Source organism: Ambystoma mexicanum, chromosome 1q, assembly GCF_040938575.1.
Source record: "Ambystoma mexicanum isolate Mex_15411 chromosome 1q, UKY_AmexF1_1, whole genome shotgun sequence".
Lineage (NCBI taxonomy): Eukaryota > Metazoa > Chordata > Amphibia > Caudata > Ambystomatidae > Ambystoma > Ambystoma mexicanum.
In genome coordinates, this window is record NC_090922.1 from 680,809,368 (window position 1) to 680,827,295 (window position 17,928).

The window sequence follows — 17,928 nt, forward strand, 5'->3', positions numbered from 1 at the left end:
CGAAAGCCAGACTGTCTCTTATTCAAGATGTTAACATTTCTCAGATGAGCCAGTAGCTGAATATAGGCAACTTTATCAAGAATCTTAAGAAGAAAAGGGGAATTAGAGATAGGATGATAGTTAAGTGGGTCGTCGGGCGAGAGATTAGTTTTTTTTAATAATGGGGTCACCCAGGAGTGTTTGATATGAGTGGGCACCGCACAATCCCTGAAAGAAGCATTGACAAACTTACAGAGGGTGGGAATGAGCGAGGTAGCACAAGCTTTAATTGTTAAGGCAGGACAAAGATCTCCCTTACAGTTAGATGGTTTAAGATTTTGAATTATTACTGTAAGGTCCCCCTCAGTAATAGGGTTGAAAGAGAAAAGTTCATTTTCTTTCCAACATTTAACGAGAGTATTGGTGTCCTTGAGACCCTTACATGATAAAGATGCTCGAGCTTCTATGATGCATTTATTGATTTTATTAAGTTTAGCATCCATAGCCTCCTGTACTTGGTTGCACCACCTGGAATCTTTTGTAATGGTGTCCTGCATGGTGTTCTTTTTTGTTTCCAATTCTTTGAACACTTTAAAGAGTTCTTCTGGAGTGGACTGAGCTTTGACAATCCGATCATCAAGGTAAGCTCTTCTTGCAGCAATCACTGCTTTTTTATAAGCCCTGACATGACTATTATAGATTTCTTTGTCGGCTTCTGACTGAGATTTTTTCTATACATAGAGTACCTTGGTTTTAGAACTTTTAAGTTCTTGGAGATCACGAGTAAACCATAAATTAGGTTCCCTGATTACAATGTTTTTGTTCGAGATGGGTGCTAGGGTATTAACTGTGTCTTGGAGCGTAACCTGGTAAGTTGCAGTGATATCTTCTATCGAGGAATCGTTTTTAATCAAGCTATTAAGCGTATTAACCATTGGATCAAGAGCTTCAGGCGTTCGTTTTGTAAGATTTCTACTACACATGGTGCTGAGAGCAGGTTTCTTATTGTCGATCATCTCAAAATATTTAAAGAAGTGATCCGACCATGGGCAAGGACTCACATCTATGTTGGTAGGGGTGGTGTTAAGACAGCCCAACCAAACAAGAGAGTGTCCTCTCACATATGTAGGCACATTGATGAACTGGGAGAAGCCTAGATTAGATAGGGCTCGGTCTAATAGTTTAGCATGGGGGTCAGTACAGTCTCCTAACCAATAGTTCAGGTCGCCCAATAAAAGGACATTAGATAAAGGTTTTTAGAAAGGCTAATAGTGTGAGAATGAGATAGTGTTGCTAGCTCAAAGAGGAATTATTTGCCCAGCCTTCGTCATATTGCTTGGAATATTTACAAAAACCATGTGCAATTGAAAAGTTAAGGCTACCGAGCTTAGGCCAGTAATTGCTAGTAATGAATTATGCTCCAATACCAATGTTTACCCATATGCTGTTGTCATGACCTACTGTGGACGAATCTTAAGATGAGGTGTGTTCTACATATGAACTGAAGATGCCAATTAAGATAAAACTGACCAATGGAAATGTAGGAATTGGGAAAAGAGAGGTTTTTGCCCAATCATATGTAGGGGTGGATTCTAATAAAGTATCTGAGAGTGTTTTAACTGTTGCAAAAATGTATATAAGATATGAACTGATGTGATTTGTTGAGACTTGGGATAGTTTGGTCCTGCAACACCATCTATCTGCTCCCTGGATAATTGTACAATAAACTTGCTTTATGAAAAAACAAACATAATCAAACCATTCCTGTCATCACAGGACTTCTATATGGCAATGAAATATCTGGTCATCTCTCACATAGATGGTGGAAATACCATGGTGGGCCTCATCAATGGGGCATCTACGTATGTTTCAACCACATCTCCTCCACCCTATGCAAGCTGCCCACCTTAACCTCACCAGTTGGGAGACTGTTAAAAAATGGCTGTATCAATACAAGGTTACCTGGCCAGCACATCTCCTTACCTGGTGGCTAAACTAAACAGACCTGAGACTAGACTGACACTCACACTGAGAAAACTAGGTAACAGTCCTCCTGCTTCACTCTGGCTTTACGGAATTCCATTTGAGTAGCAATCCAGACATCTCCAATCCTCTTCCTGTTGAGGATAAAGCTGGAACTTGACTATTTCATTCACATCTTGACATTACCCAAACTCTAAGGCTACTCCCCAGCCATAGGGTGACATACTGCAATTCACCACAGTGCAACTATGTACATTGTTTTGTGTACACCTGCAGTATTGTGTTACTGAATGGCCCCTCACCACTCTTGCCTGTTAATGATACCCTAATCCTGCTGTGCAGTGCTCCCCTGCTTCAAACTATTGTATTTAGCTATTGTCGTTAGATGTCATGAATTCAAATTGCATGAGAGGTATTTTCAGCAAATCCCAAGCATGCACAACTCAGGCTAGGCATTACCATGAAAAACAAGGTAAAAACATCATAAAGCAGGTCTTTGTCAAAAAATGCCTGGTCTGGGTGCTGATTTAATATGCTGCTTATACCCAAACTATTTCTAGTACAAGTATTGGCAGATATTCACACCAAATTACCAGGTATTCATATCCTAACAGGTCCCTGTTTGTGTAACTTTCTTTTTAAATATGCTAATGTGGGGCCTTCACTGGTTAGTAGCATGCCTTCCCGATCTACTGTACACCCTGATGAGTCTAGCATCATCCCTCATGTTAAATCTAGTCCAGAGTCCTACGGTCAGACTTGTTACATGTGAAGAGAATGGGATAAGGATGTGTCCATATGGATATAGCCCTGCCATCCTTTGAGTTAAAAGGCCAAGTAACTATGGCCAGAAACGTCCAATTTGTGGATAGTTTCGGAGCAACAGCTTTTGCTACCTTTATCAGGACGTAGACGGAACAAATAGGTGTAATGCTACACTCTGGAAGTGCTATGTACAAAACCAGTTTCCTATTGTACTCCAAACAATTCCTGGGATTTAGTGCCCATCTTGCGTCTTTGGTTCACTCACTGTACCAGGAATACTGTGTCCATTATGCTTCTTTGTTTACTCTAGGCTTCATCCTGGCTTAAAACTATACCCACAGACTGCCTGTGTAAATCTTGACCACGGCATCAGAAGCAAGATGTTGTGACAGCAGACATATTTTGAGATCTGTAGATCCTAAGGACCATGATCAAACACTGAACAATAAGATTTCACGCACACAAAGACATACTTTCCTAGCTGAGGACCAACAGTGCAGACCACCTGCAAGATTGGATTGCATTGGAATTTTTTAGACCTCAGCTATGGCTCTACAACTGCAGGGCTGTCCTGCTTCTCATTCTGCATTAAGCTATACCTGCAGCTTCCGCCAAGTTTCACTGGGCCGCAGGATTATTGGAAGTGCACTCCTGGAATCTTGGGCCTCCACTAGAGATGAGCAATTACCATCTACGGGTGTAAAAATGCAAAATTGCCAACCACGAGGTAACCAAGCAAAGGACAGTCCTTCAGGAGAATCCTGAAAGGACTTTGGCAGTGCTGTATATTTTAACATTTGTCAGTTATTTCAAAGGTGCTTAAGCAATTCTGAAAATAAGCCCTGTTCATCCATCTTAAACATGCAGCATCGTATCACCCTCAATCTGTTTATTCTAATGACGTGCTGTACTACGGCTGTTCAGGAAAAAGCCTAGCTGTATTCCTTGAACACCCATTAGGAAATGTGAAAATGTGACTGTACTGACTCTGGGGACTAGAAACTGACTTTGAGTTATCGTTATCCTAAGCATAATGGTTTAGGAGATAAATAATACATCTTCCTAAAATGTGTTTTTACTCTTCCTCTGCATTGGACATTCTCTGATTCAAATACAAAGGTGTTTCCCTATATTCTTGTACACCATGCTGATATCTTAAGTGCATGTCCTTGACTGCTTGGGGAGCTAAGCAAAAATGAAAGACCAATGTCGTGCCTATTTCAATGACCAACTCGGACCCTACGTTATGGCTCCATGGAAATGTGTTGAGCAAGTAGATCTAGGTCACCTGGTCAAAGTCCCACCCACCTGCCAATCGCGTTAAACTTCTGGTGCCTTCCTGGTTTGCCGCTCTTTTTTCCTACTTAAGCAGCCCTCCAGCCTCTTTTCCTTTGCAGTTAGTGAGTAGGTGCAAGTGGATCTAGGTCAGCTGGCCTTAGCACCATCCACATGCCAATCACATTAAAGTTTTGGTGCCTTCCTGGTTTGCTGCTCTTTTTCCCTACTTAAGCAGCCCTCCAGCCTCTTTTCCTTTGCAGTTAGTGAGCAGGTGCAAGTGGATCTAGGCGGCATGGCCTTAGCACCACCCACCGTCTTAGCCTTGCCTCTTCCGCTCTGCCCTTAACTCTTGGATCAGGGCCTCTCTCGCACAGGCTTACATAGCGAAGAGCAGATGAAGAAAAGGGCAATTCTTCTTTGGGCCTGTTCAGACCAGGAGCACCCAGATCCTGAACCCCTGCTCAGACAACAGATAAGCATGCGTCAACATGTGTTTTCTCCCTCTTTCCCCTCAGGCCATCCCCACCTTCATCAGGCAATGCCAACTTCTCCGGTGCTGGGGTCAGGACCGGTGCTGCGCGGCACAGTAAGTTGTGCATTTGTAAAAGTGTGTGAACACCCCCCCTCCCTTTTTCCAGGTTTCTTCCTTGTTTGTTGGCCCTCCCCCCTCCCTCCCTACCACCTCACTCCCATTGGTGGGTGGGCTATTTGAATCCAGCCACCCAAGGTACCCCTTGCCATGGCCTCTCCCTCGGCCAAGGAACAGAGGCTAAGGACAGCTCCAGTGGTGTCTGCCGGTGTCCGCCGTGGTAGCACGTAGCCTGCAACCATCGCCCTGCTATGATTGAACAGTTAAGTCAATTCTGGGTGTGTTGTATTGTGCTGTACTCAAAAACATAGCATTTTTCCCCCTTCTAGGAAAGTTGATTCTAGGTGTTTTTGCATTCCCGTAACTGTGGCATTGTTGCTGGTTCTCTCTATGCACCCAACGAGATCCCCCCACTGCAAAGCGTGTCATTCATTGTTTATGAAGGTGCTACTCCTTCTGCCACCTCTCTGGCACCCTCATCTTCCTCTTCTGCCCACGCGCTGGTCCCTATACCACCTCTGCAGGGTGTACCTCAAGCTTGTACCTCTCCACAGTAGTCTTTCAAATGTGGCAACTTGTTCCACGTCGCTACTCTCAACTCTCGTTCTGCTGTCAAACACAACTCTGACATCTGTCCCCTCCTCGAAGAACTCGACCTAGATGTCTTTGCTCCCAACGAGACATGGGCCTCATTACGACCCTGGCGTTATGTTATGTATGGTGCCGGTATGGCCCGTGACCATCCATACCGTACCACCTTATTCTGAGTTTCCCTCGCGGGTCCCTGACAGCCCACCAGGTCTGACCCACATCTGCGTATACCCTCTTTCACATACAAAGTCAAACTGAAACCAAAGAAGTGATGGGTGTAAGGTTGTGAAATTAATCTGAACTACTGGCATTGCTCTGGGCAACCTTCCACACCACCGTGTTTTAGCCCGTCTGCACCATTGCAAAAGGGGTCCATCCATATGCAAATCGGTCAGCTACTGCCACTAATGGGAGCAGCCCTGCCCAAACTGCAATGCCTGGGCCCCACTGCACGGAAACACAAGCAATTCCAGACATGTTCTGGCCTTGTTAGGCCTCCTCAGTGAGGTGCAGCTTGGTTCCTTATGGCGCAGCGAGCAAGAGACCCACGTCTGGGCATACCCTTTCTCACATAGGGAGACAAACTGAAACCAAAATGGTGATGGAGCCTACCTCCAAGTGCAACTCCTGATATGATTCTGACCTTGTCGTCCAGAAGTGCAAGTGCAGGGTGGCTGAGAAAGAAGTGGAGGGCTTCGGGCGCATCCTCTGATAAACTGGCCTGCCGCCTGATCCAAAGGCAATACAGACTCTCTGTCCTGTCCAAGAAGAGAGCACACATTCAAGCCCTCATCTCTGAGGCCTCTAAGAACACGGCCAAACTCGTTGAAATCTGCAAGGAACTGGCCAATGCTGTTGCAGTCTCTACCTGTCCTGTTCACTCCAAAGCCCTCTGTGTGATTCTGGCCTCTCACCTCTCCACTAAAACTCAGGACATCCTGTACTCTAGCTCCTCTTCCACTCCCTCTTCCTCTCTTGGCACCCCTTTGGCCATCTTTCCCTCTCCTCTTCCTTTCTCTTCTTTCTCGCTGACAACACCTGACAAGGGTTCTATACAAGTCCTTCAATGTGAGTGTCATCTAAACAGGTGCCCTCCCGCTCCTACAGAAGCATCAAGGATCATATGTATACCCTAGCTCCAGCCTTGGCTGATTTCTGTATTCTCTCTTAAGCCACTGGAACTTTCCCCTCTCCCCTTAAGCACTCCCTTGTGCACCGCCTCCTCAAGAAGCCGTCTGCCGATCCTACATGCCCGGCAAACTATCGACCAATCTCCATCACCCCTTTCCTGGCCAAACTCTTGGAAAGGCTGGCAATCTCCCAGCTTACACTCCACAATGAATCAGTTGGTTGTCTCCATAAGCATCAGTCTGACTTCAGAGCTGCCAGAGACACGTAAACTTCTCTCATGAACACCTGTGAAGATTTTCTCTCTAACCTTGATTCCAGCATTCCTTCTGTCGTCACCCTCCCTGATATTTCCTCTGCTTTTGACATGGTCAACCACACCACCCTGATCAATCAACTCTGTGAGCACCTGGGCATCACGGATTAGGCCCTGGAGTGGCTGACCTCCTTCCTCTTGGACCGCCCCTACCAGGTCCAACTTGGTCCCTTTCTCTCTGCCACCTCTCTCTCTCTACCTGTGGCATTCCCCAGGGCTCTATTCTCTCAAACTAATTTTTCAACCCATACTTGGGCCCTTTGGTCCACCTGATCCCTACCTTCTTCTCTAACTTTCAGTGTTATGCGGATGCCACTCAGCTTTCCCTCAGCTCCTCTCCTCTCTCGCTCATTCCTGACTATCTATCTGTGATTCAGGATTGGTGCGCCACCAACGATCTCTGCCTTAATGCCAGTAAGACGGAGACCCTTCTAATTGTGAACCCTGCCCCTGCTTTCCCTCTCTCACTCTGGCTGCCTGCCTTGGGCTCCCTTCCATCACCTTCCTCTGAGGCAAAAAACACTGGTTTCATCTTCAACTCCACTCTCTCTTTCTCTCCTCACATCTCGAAGTCGCCAAGAAGTTCCGCTACCAGCTGCCCCTCCTCAAAGGGACTATTCCCTTTCTCACTTTCTCCCCGAAGCTTACTGTCTCCAGAGATCTGGTTCTCTCTAGGCTGGACCTCTGCAACAGCCTCTTTCTCAATATTACTTCCTCTACTCTCTGCCCTCTGCAACAAATCAAGAACAGGACAGCAAGACTTATCCTTGGGCTCAAGCCCAGGGATTGTATCTCTCCAGTCCTGAAATCTCTACACTGGCTCCCGGTGACTGCAAGGATCAAGTTCAAGGCCCTTTGCATTATCCACAAGGCTTTCTGAGGATGGGGCCCACACTACATCCAACGCTCTCTTGCAAAATACATTCCTTCTCAAGCCCTTCCCTCAGCTACCTCCAACTCTCTAAGGGTTAGACACTTTTCCAGACAGAGAGTGGGGGGTAGATCTCGCTCCTCTGCAGGTGCCTCCTCTGCATTGGCATCCCTGCCCCTCTCAAACTTGAAGAGGACCACCTGAAGTTCCGGAGACAGCTCAAAACTGTCTCCTTCTCCTCTGCTTTATCTCTCTGCCTCCCCTGCTGACCTACCTGACCTACCTGCCTGCTCTAACGACTGGTTGCTTGGCTACTCTCAGAGTCTCACTGGGTACCAGGCTCTTTCTTGATCAGTCACCCTGACACTGCCACGCACTTAGGGACTGTAACTGTAACCCCACAGTCCCTTGTTCTCCTTGCACTACCCAGAGCCGTGCTGCCCTGGCTGCACTTACTCAGAACATTGCTGCCCTATTCCCCTCCCCTCTCCCTTGCACGTACCCCCTCTCTTTCCCTTTGCAATTCTTGTTCTCACGTTTGCAAGATCTGAATGACATTAGGCCTAGTAAGATTGTTTATCTTGTCCTCCCTCTGTCTTCCTTCGCTTGTCTTGTTGCGCTGAGAAACATTGGTGTACATGCGCGTTATAAATGACTTATCATATCAAAAATCAGTGAACTGCTATTTGTGAGACAATCCTTGCTGTCTGCCTGACTCTGGAGCTTGGACTGCAGAGAGAATTATAAAAGTAGCCCTTTTCACCCTTGATAGGTGATTATATCACAAACTCAAGAGGCCGGTTTGCTGACAGAAATTCCTTGAAACAAAGATGCTTCAATTCAAGTGATGAACACACGTAGGGGAGTCCCCCGCATGAACCATTCAGCAACTAATTTGATAACCCAGTTTTAGCTCATACTAGGCCCCATTCCATATGCTGTTTTAATCACCACACAGAATGTAAAATATAATACACAGTGTTTGTCATTTTGTACAAAAAAGTAATAATTTATTACATAGGCCATTGGTCCTACATTTCTCATTGGATATATTGTTTACCATCTATATACTGGTCCAGCACCCTGTCTCATTACTTTACTCTTTGCTGCCTTCCCAATTCCAGTCATTACTAATCATGCCATAACTCACTCCTCACACACTATTTGCCCATTCCACATCTCACACCGTTCTCAATACGGCTCCTGCATCCACCATGCTTCTACTAAGCAATTCCATTTTCTTTTTACAGTTAGCAAAACTTTGATGAAACATTAAAAACCATACTTTTTAAATGGTCTAAGCAAAAGAAAATTCATCACAGATTGTGAATATGTTACAAAGCATTCCAAACATTTTGCAAAAATAATGTTCACTCATAAAACTTTTCTCCCACACCTCCTTTAATCTGTTCTCCTGTTCCTTGTCATCACCACCTGAAACCAATATGTTGTCCTATTATTATTTTACCCCTTTCAATTCATACAATACTTTTGTGCATAATTCTCTGAAACACACTGGTAGCAGACACTAACCCAAATGGCATTCTCTAACACCTGAACAATCCCAAATGTGTTATAAATGTTATAAATGTGGTTAGCTTTGAAGAGTCTGTAGGTAGCATCATGGGATGATACACCAAATTGAGATCTAACAGCAAAAACATCTCCCTTGAAATTTCCCAAACTAACTAATTGATCTTAGGTAGTGGAAACCTTGATGCCCCAATATTCTTGTTTAATTCCCTCAGTTCAATGCATAGTTGTATAGCCCAACTGGATTTCCTCACTACTACCATGGGATTGATCCACTCTGAGGCATCAGTGTGTACTATTATCCCTTTGCTTTGCAACTTCATTATTTCCTCCTCATCTCCTTTCTTAATGCTAACTGTACTGTCCGTAGCTTTGCCACTACAGGTACTGCTTCGTTCAATCTGATCGTATGTATACATCCTTTCAAACATCCTGTCGTAGTGCTAAATAAGTCTGTCACCCAGTTTGCAATCTCACTTACTGCATACTCTAACTTGGTATTAGAATCTTATGCTACAGTACACACTTGTTGAGTGGCATTATGATCTAATGTGATTCCATGTTCGTCTTGGCTTTTCCATTAGAGTACATTGTCCCCATAACTGGTTACATATATGATTGATTTGGTTCCCCTATCTTGATAATCTATTCTTGCCTCTAATTTACCAATAATGTTCATCAGTACTTGATCATATGCAGTGGCTGTGTCTCTAGACTCTTTCAAAGTACAACACTTGGGGTCCTCGCTAACATGTAACAAGCACCAGTCTCCTATTTGCCTTGACCTTAGATCATTGAACTTTATTTACTAGAATATCCCTGTATCTACTCCCCCTTAACTCTGTAATATCTAGATGGCCAGATGTGAGAGCGGTGGACCAAGGTATGTGCCAATATGCTTCCCGTTATCCAATAACAAGAGCTAATTTTCTATTTATAGTTCTTGAAATATAACCCTAAGGAGAAAATGGCTGCTGCCAGTTTTAAGATCTCTTGATTGTTTAGGCAGGAAAGATCAAAAAGGAACATTTCTATCTTCATATTTACATGCAGTATTGCAAAAATTAATAATTTCTGTTAAGGTATCCCTGAGGATTAGAACCAAAATGACCCAGGCCTTTCAGCATGATCTTTCTTCATAATAATTGACTCCACTTAATTTTAACAAATTGGGATCATTGTTGTTTTTGCTTATAAGTGTATGTGCTATTTAGGCATGGATTGGGGCTCTTGTCCTGGGACTAGTAGACTGTAGTTCTCATCCAATCATTAGGCCCAGCATAAATTGTGGTAACATAATTAATCACAAGGAATGGCAGTGTATTCTTTGGAAAGTGTGACTCTGCCCCAGCACTTTACAGAATCAAATCTGGTTTAATTTGTAAAATGTGTTTAAATATCCCTGAAGAGCTGTCTTCTTGATATGTATGTTTAAATATGTATATCGGAGTGAACAGATATGAGTACAGGTTCAACAATTCGGCATCTTCTACTTTACCTCCTCAGGCTTTAACAACACTCTCATTATGGAACACCACCCCAAACTCGCCATAATACCTTCAAAGTAACAAGGTTTATTTAATCTTTTATCTTGGTGCTGATGAGTTCATTAGAGTAGTAGGGGCTCTAATTGATGTGTCGGTTTCCTTCATGGCTGCCTGAAATTACCTCTGGTTCAATCAACTGCTCATCTGATTCTGTCTCTTTCCTCTTTATTCCCAGGTCTTGTGTGTTATCTTATCCTTTTCATCAGCCCCTGCTAAGGCCCAACATGATAGGGTAAGACGGGAGGCTCATGGATGCTTCCTTGTCCAGCACTTAACCTGCAAATATCATTTGTAATTGACAATCTCATCTGTCAGTGCTTGGGGTCTTGGTAACTAGGAGGCACATTTATCTGCGTGACAGTGAAGTGTCTTTTCCTGACCTGAAACCTTTGTGACATTCCAGGGTTTACAGGGTTTACACGGTTTTGTTTGTCCAAACAGAAACATTAAAATTGAATTTCTTATCAGAGATTATAATGAACCCAGCATCTATTCAACATCAACTGATTTGGCTCCTGCTGGTCTTACTGTTTTCCCACCATTATAAGTGCATTATACCATACCTCAGACCTTCCCAGTATAACCTTCCGCACATTCAGTCTCTTGTGGACTCTGCACTTAGGATTGCGACTTCAGTCTGAAATCAAGATCACCTGTTGGGGTGGACTGGAAGTTCTGCATGAATATGAGGGTTTCATGTTGCACACGCCATATTAATAACTGGGGGTGGTGGCAAACTGAGCCAGGTGTTGCAATTTCATATATATCACACTGTAGTTAATTATGGATGGGATATGTTACTTGAGCATTACAGTTTGTCTAGAAACGTATTCAAATTAGCTTGCACTCGTGTAGAAAGATAAAATGTCAAACCCGCCAAATGTAGAAACATACATGCATATTAATATAAATACATGGGGAATTCATGAATCTCATTATAGCGGGATTTTCACAAATGAATCAAAACATGGTAGTCGAGGTCTGTTATGCAAAGTGAACTTTGAAACCGATTCTGTGAAGTTTTAAGACCCAGGGGATAGGTGAATAAGTAAGTTCATAACCTTTGCGGTCAGCACTGCTGTAGAAAATAGCCATGAGTTGTTATGGTCTGATATGTATCGTAGATAGTAAATGTAATTTCCTGATGCCTGAGAGCATGACGGAAGGAGTTTTGTTATTTATTTTGTTCAGCAGAAAACACAGTGTAAGCTAGTGCCCAAGGCCACCCAGGAGTTTCAATTGTGTGATAAAGTGGCAGTTTTGTATATTGGAAAGTTTCAATGGAACCAGGGAATGACATAGTATTGCTAGCTCAAAGAGAAATTATGTACCCAGCCTTCCTCATATTGATTGTAATATTTCTGCGAACCACGTGCAAATGAAAAGTTAAGGTTACAGAGCTTAGGTCAGTTATTGCTAGTAATTAATTATGTTTCAATACACTGTTTAATCATGTGCTGTTGTCATGACCTACTACAGACAAATCGTAAGAAGAGGTGTGTTCTACATATGATCTGAAGATGAAATTTAAGATAAAACTGGACAATGTAAACGTAGCAAATGGGAAAAGATGGGGTTTCTTTCAAGAGGTTTTTGTCCAATCATATGTGGGGGTGGATTATAATAAAGTATCTGGGAGTCTTTTGACTGTTGCAAAATGTATATGAAATATGAACTGATGTAGTTCGTTGAGACTTGGGTTAGTTTGGTCGTGCAACACCATCTAATTTCTCCCAGGATAATTGTACAATAATCTTGCTTTATGTACAACTGTGTATTCACTTCTTAAGTGGTGGGCCTGTTTGATTTAAGGTGATTAAAGGCCCATCCACACAGCCTTACACTGTTTATGAAGTGCCTGCATTGCCTTTCTCTGAGGGCATGGATCACTTTTAAAACCCTGACTCTGACACATAAAGTACTCCATGGGCAGGCTTCGTGGTTTTTAACAATCTCCAGTTGTGTATCTCCAGTGGACGATTATACCCCAGAATGTCTGCTACCCTGTTACCCTCATGATGCCTCGATATTGGCTTCACAAGGTGATGGGCAAGTTCTTTGTCGTTCTAGCTGCCAGGCGGTGGAATGCCATTTCTGAGGAACTAAGACAGATGACAGCTCTTTTGCCTTTCTTGAAGAGGATTAAGACTCTTGCTTGTGATTTGTTCTTTGTAGCTCATGTAGTTCTCTGTTTTGAAAGAGACGCGTTATAGAAAGCAATTGCCATCCAAGTGTGGGACCCAGGTAGAAATCTGAACAGTCCCTGAGACCGCAAGAAAAGGAAGGGTTGGAAACGCTCAGCGGACTAGAGTCGTTTTTCAAAATGTGTAGTGGCGTGTCCATTTTGACTTTTTTTCTTGTGGTTCTGTCTATGAGTGTTGCAGGTATGAACTCTTTCCCTCAGCAGAAAACATGCAATATGCCACAGCACATGCTAATTTAAGAATAAATAGTAATGTTTGTCAAAGTAGACATTGAAAAGTCTTTTATCAATTGTATGTGAAGAAAGATTCAAATTCACAGATGCAAAGATAACAATTACCCTATTAAAAGTAAAACTAGCAGGGTTATCAGATTTTCTATTTGATAAATGATCAAGTTAACCGCAGGAAGGTGAAAATGAAATTTCAGATATGCAAGGTGACTGGGCAGCCACACTATCACACTTGGGAGTAGGCTGTGAAAGGCAAACTGCCTCCCTGCGACATAAGCTTTTTAAATTGTCCAGGCACATTTAAGACCCAGCCTCCGCCTTAAACCTGACACCTAAAAATGCACTGCCACCAAGTGGGGTCAGCACTTCACCCATAAAGGTTATGAATACATATTGCTATTGACTGACCATTAGTAACCATTCACTTCTAGTGTTATTTTTACAAGTCCACCTCTGTCGGAAAAACTGATCTGGGCCACCTTGTCGTAATGGCCATTGCACTGGGATTTCCGCAGCATTACTTTTATAGGTGGCAAGCCCACAATGTTCGCCTCACACACTGCACCACTCCCCTCCACGCTCCCACTACCCTAAAAATTAACAATATATGTGTCCTTACCTCACCTCCCCCACCAAAACAAAATGCTGCAAAAATTGCACTGGAACAGCTATTGGCCAAATGCGGTGAAACGGCTGCAACAAAGCGGGCTGGTTCATGGCAAGGCCATACAGTGATTTCTCCTACTTGAGGAATCACTTGCGGCAGACAAGTTGAAACAATGTCCATTGAAATGTGAAACATATGGCACTTTTTAGATGCCAGGTACCAGTTCATTATATGCAAACAACCTTTTTTTTAAACTTAATTTATTGAACACACTTCACCTGGCGGACCTTTTATGAAAAGAAGATGGGATTGAGTAACATTTTAGAAATAATACACAAATTTAGCAATATATCAAATAACCAATGGGAGGTATAACACTTCTCCACTAGTGATTTATTGCCCTCATTGCCCTCAGGCGAAAGGAGTAGGGTAACATGCATGCTCTTTAGAGGGGACAGCACACAGGTCGAGAACGGGAAACAGTAAGCAGGATCAGATGTGGGACAATCACTTAATTAATAGGGTGGCAATGTTCAGGCACAGATGGCAAAGACAAAGCACAAGCTCATGTTTGAGAACATAATGTGGAGGCTCAGAGAGGGAAAGGCAACGGTGCACCCAAGAAGGGAATGGAGTACCAGCGCTTAGTAAAGGGAAGGCAGCGTGAGTACTGAAGGAGGGAAGAACAGTGCACTGGATCAGGAATAGGCACTGCACACACACCGAGGAATGCTAAGGGTACAGAGGCTTAGAAGGTCAACGAACATATACGTTCAGGAAGGGAAGCACCACAAGTGACTCATGAATGGCGAAAGCTGGCAGGATCCGAAAGGGAACGTCAAGCTAGCACAGAATGGGAGGGGCAGCACACAGCCTCAAAATGGAGGGAGCAGAACAACTCAAAAAGGCGGACACCACTCAGCATCGGGACAGGATAAACAGTAATAGAAATCTGTAGAGTTTTGGGTGCATACAGTCCCAGAAAGGAGAACCAGCAGAAACATCCCAGGAAAAAGTACAGTTCAATAAGTGACAGCAGTTCCTTGGCGGTTGGAGATTCCAGAAAGATTCACTGTCGCACCTGCAGTCTTTTCATTATAGGAAGGTTGACAAGTCTGGATGAGTCAACAGTTGCACAGATCCAGGGGGCACAGCTTTTCCAAAGAATGCAAAATCGACCACAACTCCGGGAGTCTGCATAACTAGAGAAAATATGAATTCCAAGGAGGAGAAAGTTCTAGGGAAGACAGATCCATGAATGGGTCGCAGACTCAGAAGAGTGTCACCAGATCCAGGAAGTGGTAATGGTTATGATTTTAGGAAGTGTGTGAAAGAATACCACGTGATAAGGTGAGCTTCTTGGGGTTGTAAGCCTGTTTGGTCATCTTGACCCTTGCCATTGATGTCTCGGTAATAGAGAAGGCTCAAGAGGATATCCACCCAACAGGGATCCTCTAATCATTCCATTTTGACCCCATGCTTCTCTTGCATTGCCATCCTTCGTACCCACTCGTACTGCTAAGTCTTTTAAGTGGTGATAGGTGGCTGAAGGGGACAGGTATATGGGTGCACTTAGTTTACCAGTGCATTCAAACACTATACCCAAGCCACCTCACGCCGTTGTGTCCCATTCACAATACTCACCAGGCAGGTGCAGCCTACGAGGCTCTGGGTTCAACAATCAGTACTGAGGATGGAATGGTCAATGCAGTGGAAGCCCAAACACTCAGTGGGTAGGAGCCTGCTCCCAGAAATTCATGCTAGAACACGAAGTTTCAGAGGAAAGCAGAAGACACATGGCATCATTCACCGCAGCAGAGGGGTGGGAAGTCCAGAGTCAGCAGCAACGTCTTCCCTTGGCCTTGCGGGATGGCCAAAGGGAAGCACCCTTGTGGGTGGTGGTTGTTAGAACAATGGGTCAGTTAGATAGTGAGGACCTGCACTACCTCCCTGTCCTTATCTCAGTATGGTATATGGCTTATGTGGGGACATGCGACTTGCTTCCCTGAAGATAGAGTTTGGGGGTAAAACGACATTTGGTTTGCATCACAAATTCCTCTCTCCTGCCCTTCAGGCTCAGCTTTCTAGCTTCCATGTGGCTCTATAAGCTGGGGAGAGCCCAGGACAGAGAGCAGTGAATGTTGTACCAGCAGCTAGAAAAGCATTGTACAAGGTACCATCCACCGAGCAACATTGTGATACTGGAATCTTTCATCGCATACTGGAATCTTTCACCACAAGTCTTCAGCCACTTCCTAGGAGGCTGGGTGAGGGTTGATGCTTCCAAGAACAGTGAAGGTCATCACCATGTAACAGCATGATGTGTCTCCTTTTCTACACTGTTGCACCTCAACTGGTGTCTTGGCAGCAACGAGGAGTGAGGAGGCCCCCATCCAGTTCCTTGGAAATATGATGCAGCCTCAGGCTGGAATAGGAAAGGAGTAGGGGAGGTAAGCTGCCCGGCGCCTCATGCTTCTCACACTCGCCTCAAAGAGGAGTGAAGCAATGTGAGTTGTCTGCCCTTCAAGAGGCACAGATGTCTGTTGAGTAAAAATAAACATTTAATACGATGCTTTCCTTTGTATTTATGTTGAACAAAAAAACAGCCTTTTGTATGCTATATTCTACAATAACACTTAACCTTTTAGAGTTTGCTGCTCATAAGTAGTACTTTCATTTAGAGTGTCGATGCATCTGTACCTCTACTGCTCCTAGAGTATCATCAGGGAAATGTATTTATGTATTTACTCATTGCTGATTAATAGGACACCAACCAACCACAATGTAAAATTGCTTCGTAGCATCAACATTTACTGTATATAACATCAATAAACATGTACATTTAAAAAAAAAAACATTTTAAATATTCTGCTTTGGATTTGATTCTGAAGTTCTTCAGTGTTCCTGAGAGCCGAGATAGGGATATTTGCCATCAACTGGTGTTCCTATGGTATGTCTTATAATACAGTGGTTAAAGTGTCTTTGCTGTGTTGCAAGTTCAATGCAAGACTTTCATGAGCCGCACTTGCATCGTGGCCAAGATCTGTGCGGTGGGGAGAGGTATGGCGGGGTGTATGTGTGAGTTGAGCTGCATGTGGGTGGGGGCCTGTCAGGCAAACGCTGGCGGCAGCAGAAGCGTTGCTGGGGGGGGGGGCCTGGGGGTTGATGGGTCTATAGGCCCAGGTCTTTGGGTTGTAGCCCCGGATCAGGGCCCAGAACCGAAAGGCTAGCTAGCCCAGAGTCCCGATAGTCTCGACATTAGCGTAGACCACGATCTTTTCCAGACCCAGCAGCACCCCTGGGCCGCAGAGTTTCAGAGGGGGGCCCTGTTGGGAATCAGTGGCCATGCGTGCTTGTTGGAATGTGGGTGGGCACGGCTAGACCGCAGGTTTGGGTGGAGGACCAGGGGGCCACTCTTCACGGAAAAAACAGGATCTTTTGAAATACCCCTTGGAAACACCCAAAACATGCGAGTTGGCATGTTTGGGCTTGTTTCTAAGGGGCATGGGGCTTGTGTGGAGTAACCCATCACCTGCTGTTATGGAAATATATTGTGGCAAATGTGTGCATTTCTTCAAAAAGTTGTGTGTGTATTGATCCTATCAAATACACATGTTGATTCGAAAACACTCTGCCTTTCATTTACATAGTTAGCCTCCACTTAGTAACTTTCAATGCATCAGAATGTTCAATTGTTTCAACACAATGAGTTTGGAATCTCTTCTCGTGGCCGATTCCCCGTATGCAAACATGTTCTAAAAAATTGCGTTTCCAACTTATTTTCGTGGTAGGAAGTTCCATTTTTCTGTTGTTGAAAATGTGCTGCACGTTCAGTATGCATTGCCAAGCTAATGACAGTCAAAATGCCTATTTGGATGTACGCTTGCATAATGACAACAATGAGGAGAGCATGCCTCCAACTTTCTGCAAACACAAGCGCTCTGCAAACTGCATAGCTAATGATGTCCCTGTGGTGCGCAGAATAAATATTTAATATTGTCTGTCAGCAAGATGCTATCCCGCTCTAAGATGCTTGTTAGCCATTGTGATCCGATTGCGGCTCCGGCATTTGAATTATTGTGCTCTCTTTACCAGCCGTCACATAGATTTGCTCGTCTTTGCCTTGATAACAAAGGAAGGCCACTAGGACAAATTAGCCAGAAAATAATTTAATGTAGTCGGTGACCTTTTCTTTTTTTTTTCCTCACGCTTTCCTCATTTTTCGTGCCTCCAAGACAAATAACTTCCACTATAATCATCAGTCAACCAAACAGATCAAAAGTGAGCTCCTCGTCTAGAAGGCCACA